A 6,000-nucleotide genomic window follows, 5' to 3' on the forward strand; every position below is an offset into this window, starting at 1 on the left:
ATTGTGTGCTTTTCCAATTGAAATTTCCTAAAAAGCGTGTAAAAAGCTCGTGTATATATTACTCCCTTGAGGATATTCATAACTAAGCCAATTTAGAAAAGGTGTTTTCTAAATTGGCTTAGGTAGAAAACACATCTCCTAAACGGATCAGTTTTAGTATTTTGTGTTCAATTTCCAAATTTTTCCGAACCGAGAAAAAAACTATAAATTCTGGCTTTTTATGTGCGTCTAGAAAATTGGATGTCAAAAAAAATATTATGTTCGTAATTTTATTATTAAGGGTTTAAGTTACATTTGTTGAAAGTATTCTGAGACTTCACTACCCATATCACTACCATACCCATACTACCATACCCATAATAGAATTGCGAAAGTGTGTTTGTTTGTTAGTTTGTCCTTCAATCACGTTGCAACGGAGCGACGGATCGACGAGATTTTTTACACAGGTAGACCTGGAGAGTGACATAGGCTTCTTTTATCAAAATCAAAGAGTTCCCACGGGATTTGTAAAAACCTAAATCCATCCGCACGAATTTCAAACAAAAAAACTAAATAAAAATCGGTTCATTAGTTTAGGAGCTACGATGCCACAGACAGATACACAGATACACACGTCAAACTTATAACACCCCTCTTTTTGGGTCGGGGGTTAAAAAAGGGGATGATCAAGGTAATACGCAACCTTAAGACGTATACGCGACGGGTTGAGATGGCAATCGGGGTGGGAACAAACACACACACACAGCCCCCGCGCTAACCCGATACGGGATAGCACGGATGACGTACGGGTATGCAGGGCGTCCCTCCACCTCCTACCTTGATTATCATCTTGACTTGTCGCGTACTATTATATAGTCACTAGCCAATGCTCGCGGCTTCGCACGCGTGGATTTAGGTTTTTCTAAATCCCGTGGAAACTCTTTGATTTTCCGGGATAAAAAGTAGCCTATATGCTAATCCAGGATATTATCTATCTCCATTCCAAATTTCAGCCAAATCCGTCTGGTAGTTTTTGCGTGAAGGATTAGTGAAGGAGTAACAAACATACACACACACACACACACATACAAACTTTCGGCTTTATAATATTAGTGTGAAGTGTGATACTAAGTTCCACTAAGCCACTAAGGTCGTTACAAAAATATTAGACTTCCATGAACTAAAACTAAACTCCAGAGAGACTAACCCGAGATGAAAAGAAAAAAAAAAAATCAACGTCAAACACCCAACACCTGCCCTAATTACGTAGGAAAACGTATATCGAACCTGTTATACAAAAACCGTGACCACAATATGTGCGGACCACAAACCTATGCATTCGCTTCTATTTTTAATACAATAAAGTTGAAATTCCAATGCAGGATTAGTTTTGCGACCGCAAAGTTTTGTTTGTTCTCTCATCTCTGAGTAAATCTACTTTTTGTTGCAACTACTCACTTGATAGTGTCTTTTTTAGGGATCCGTCGTCAAACATGTTTTGTTTAATTTTGTTTTGTCCCTAACTCCTTAACATTTTGATCTACATATTTTTATTTTATTTTATTTTATTCCTTTATTTGTAAACAACAGCGGTACAATTATTATAATTTTACATTTTAAACTATATAAAAATAAGGCCAAATGGGTTTACAATATACGAGTATGATTACAGTTAATATAAAAGTAATTATAAATTATAACAGAACTAAGCGTGTGTTAGTGTATGTGTGTGTGTGTGTGTGTGTGTGTGCGTATACATTATACATACATTATACGTATATCAATACATATAATGTATGTATAAATATAAAAGGAAAAGCTGACTGACTGACTGACTGACGGATCTATCAACGTACCATCAGTTCAAAGTACTGGACGGATCGGGCTGTTTGGCATGCAGATAGATAGCTATTATGACGTAGACATCCGCTAAGAAAGGATTTTCAGAAATTCAAACCCCTAGGTGGGTAAAATAGGGGTCTGAAATTTGTGTAATCCATATGGACAAAGTCAGGGGCATAATCATAATAAAGTCACTTTCCGCTGTCTGTATCTATGAATGCTTAGATCTTTTTTTATTTATTAGGGTTCCGTACTTCAAAAGGATTTTTTTTTAATCTGATACAAGTTAGCCCTTGACTGCAATCTCACTGATGGCAAGTGATGTTAAGCGAGCTAGCCTGTAATGGTTATGGCAGTTTTTTTTATTAAACCCACACCCGTTTGGTTTCTATAAACGGCATCGCTACGACAGACATACATACAGACAGACAGACAGACAACAAAGTGATCCTATAAGGGTTCCGTTTTCCTTTTGAGGTACTCAACCCTAAAAAAAGATTTTTTTATATATAAAAGAATATTAGCCATGTTAAATGACTAATATTCCCCTTTCCTCTACAACTAAGCGTCAGGCTTGTGCTAGGAGTAGGTACGACAATAGTGCAACTGGCGGGGTTTGAACCGTCGACCTTTCGGTTTTCAATCCACTCCTTTACCGGTTGAGTTATTGAGGCTTAAAAAAAGAAAACCCTAAAAAAAGAAAAATTGGTCGAGAAGATGACGGACAAAATGATGTTCTGGATATTAGTCTGCTCTGTAACCATTGAGTTACGTAATAAATACATGAAATATAAATGAATAATAAATACGTAATAAACAAGAAGTGAAACAAATAAATACATCTTATAATATTATAAGATGTATTTATTTGTTTCACTTCTTGGATTACTTAGGTACTTGGTTCCTCAATTTACATGTGCGTGGCAGAAATTATTTGATGAATCGGATGATGGAAATACTAAGCACACAGGTGGTGCGGATTAAATGACTACCTATCATGTTGTATGAGGTCAAATACTTACTAGATAACAATCATACAACAGCGAAGTAGGTACCTATGGCCGGAACCATGAGAACTGCACTATTTTTGCTAAGCTGGTATCATTATTTTTAAATTTGACAGTTCTAGCTGTCATTTTAGTCTCTCGGATTGAAAAATAGACTAACTATTTAAAAGGAAGACATGTTATTTTTAACCCCCGACCCAAAAAGAGGGGTGTTATAAGTTTGACGTGTGTATCTGTGTATCTGTCTGTGGCACCGTAGCTCCTAAACTAATGAACCGATTTTAATTTAGTTTATTTTGTGTGAAAGGTGGCTTGATCGAGAGTGTTCTTAGCTATAATCCAAGAAAATCGATTCAGTCGTTTGAAAGTTATCAGCTCTTTGCTAGTTACTGTAACCTTCACTTGTCGGGGGTGTTATAAATTTTTAATTTACACTTGTATAAGAATGAGTATTATGGAACCCTACTATAATATGCTTGAATTAATACGAACTTGACCGGTTATTTTTTTTTAAATTCAAGTCGAACGTCAACCTTGGTTGTCATTTTATATGTCCCTGCGGCTTTTTTGTGGTTTGAGTTTAATAATAATTGAAAAAAAAATTTTTTTTTAAAAGCTTCGCTGCTTCTTGTTCTATGCAAACGTGTAGTTTTTGACGCGTGAACAGATACTTGGGAATGCATATTTTGTTCTATTTGAAAGCTTTTTTAACGGACGTTAAAAAAGCTCTCGGGCGAATGAGGCCTTAGGTTAGGTCCCTTTCTTAAACACATTATATACCTATCTAAACAGCTAGTTGTTTAGTTCTACATTTAAATAATATAATTAAAAAAGTAATGTCAGACATAATAGATAGATAGATATATATTATTGAAATATTATTATTGTATAAAGTCACAGTACCTTTAAAAATTATGTTTTTCTTCTATATTTATATTCAGAATTATTCTCATATAAGTGAACATTGTTCTTCTGAGAAATAAAAACTCTTCTCTCTCCTCTCCTAAATAGTGGTAAGTATATCAATACTAATTTAATCTAATTAGTGTACAGCGAATCAGTTACATAATTATTTATTTTAATCTTTAAACAGGTTATTTCAATTTAGTAGCAATAAAAATGTTCTTAGCATAAATCCAAAACTAATATAAATAATAATTAGCTATTCAAGTGTTTTCTAAAACTCTAAGTTTGTTAACTTTTGGTGAACAATCAGGTCAGCGACGATAAAAGTTTTAGTGTGTTACAAAAATGAATAAATAATTCATGAGCTAATAAACAATGTAAAACATAAAAGTTCTCTACAACTTGCTAGATAATTTAATTAGATAGTTGCAAGATTACAAATTAAATTACATTTAGAAAACAGTAAAGTATAATATTTATAGCTATTAATTTAAATGGTACCTATTAAATTTTTTGGGTTCCGTACCTCAAAAGGAAAAACGGAACCCTTGTAGGGTCTATTAATTTAAATGGTAAGTAGGTACCTATCTATTCAATTTTTAGGGTTCCTTACCTCAAAAGGACAAACGGAACCCGTATAGGATCAATTTGTTGTTAATTTTTGTTACAGAATATCGCAATATATTCAATATTTTTTTTTCATTAGGAAAGCAATCAATTCAAATATATCGTAAGGTATAATATTAATGTAGAAGAAATATTTCATGTGGTGAATAAAAAGTTAGATACTTAATATGAAAACTTATTGAGCTAGAAACTTGATATAATTTAGTAAAAAAGAAAGCTTAAAAAGTAGCGGTTTTAAGAAAGCTCATAAATGTTTGATAAGTCGAATTAATTTATGAGTACGTACTACGTAGATATAAGTTGAATATAAGTTTTGAAGCCAAAAAATCAAACCTAGGTATAATCCAACTAAAAAAGATAATAAATCGTAACAACAACAACAACAACAAAGAATTCAAAATTAGAACACAACAAACGTACCTGAAACGAAATCGCAATCCGAACACAACAACAAAAGTTTTCAACACACACAACAATATTTAGTTTGATTCCAAATTTGAATTATGTCAGTATCATAAAACAACAATCGAACGGAACACGAAAGCGCGCGAAACGTCAACGCGTCGCGCGGGTATCATGACATGGGGTTGATACGCGACTGGCGATGCATCGAGATGGAGATCAAACCCGCAGCGTTGCAACAATGATAAGCGCACGCATCTGTTGATGGGAAATTATGACATGTCATACTTGCTTACTTACTAATATTATACACACACACACACACACACACACACACACATACACTAACACACGCTTAGTTCTGTTATAATTTATAATTACTTTTATATTAACTGTAATCATACTCGTATATTGTAAACCCATTTGGCCTTATTTTTATATAGTTTAAAATGTAAAATTATAATAATTGTACCGCTGTTGTTTACAAATAAAGGAATAAAATAAAAATAAAATAAAATAAAGGCGAAAGTTTGTGTGTATGTGTGTGTGTATAATCATACTAATATTATAAAGGCGAAAGTTTGTGTGTATGTGTGTGTGTGTGTATGTTTGTAACTCCTCCACGCAAAAACCACTGGACGGATTTGGCTGAAAAGGAATGAAGATAGATAATCATACTAATATTATAAAGGCGAAAGTTTCTGTGTATGTGTGTGTGTGTGTGTGTGTGTATGTTTGTTACTCCTTCACGCAAAGACCACTGGACGGATTTGGCTCAAAGGAATGAAGATAGATAATCATACTAATACTATAAAGGCGAAAGTTTGTGTGTATGTGTGTGTGTGTGTATGTTTGTTACTCCTTCACGCAAAAACCACTGGACGGATTTGGCTAAAAAGGAATGAAGATAGATAATCATACTAATATTATAAAGGCGAAAGTTTGTGTGTATGTGTGTGTGTGTGTGTATGTTTGTTACTCCTACACGCAAAAACCACTGGACGGATTTGTTTGAAATTCGGAATGAAGATAGATATCCTGGATTAGCACATAAGCTACTTTTTATTAAGCTAACTCTGTACAAAATTTCATCAAAATCGGTTAAACTACTGAAAAGCTAGCAGACGGGCAGACAGACACACTTCCACATTTATAATATGAGTATTGATGAATTTGGTATTTTAAAAAGAGCAACTGCCGAGTTTCTTGCCGCTCTTCTCATCAGAACCTGCTTTCC

General features: G+C 33.8%; 1 protein-coding gene across 1 annotated transcript in view; it reads right to left on the minus strand.

Moving 5' to 3' along the window:
- The window catches only part of LOC123878143 (irregular chiasm C-roughest protein-like), a 120,354-nt gene extending 115,382 nt beyond the window's left edge, over positions 1-4,972 (minus strand). Inside the window, exon 1 of the mRNA XM_045925238.1 lies at positions 4,782-4,972. The gene's annotated coding sequence lies outside the window, so the exon portion shown is untranslated. The remainder of the gene's footprint in view (positions 1-4,781) is intronic.
- Positions 4,973-6,000: the final 1,028 nt, after the last annotated feature.

The sequence above is a fragment of the Maniola jurtina genome, chromosome 25, assembly GCF_905333055.1.
Source record: "Maniola jurtina chromosome 25, ilManJurt1.1, whole genome shotgun sequence".
NCBI classification, from domain to species: domain Eukaryota; kingdom Metazoa; phylum Arthropoda; class Insecta; order Lepidoptera; family Nymphalidae; genus Maniola; species Maniola jurtina.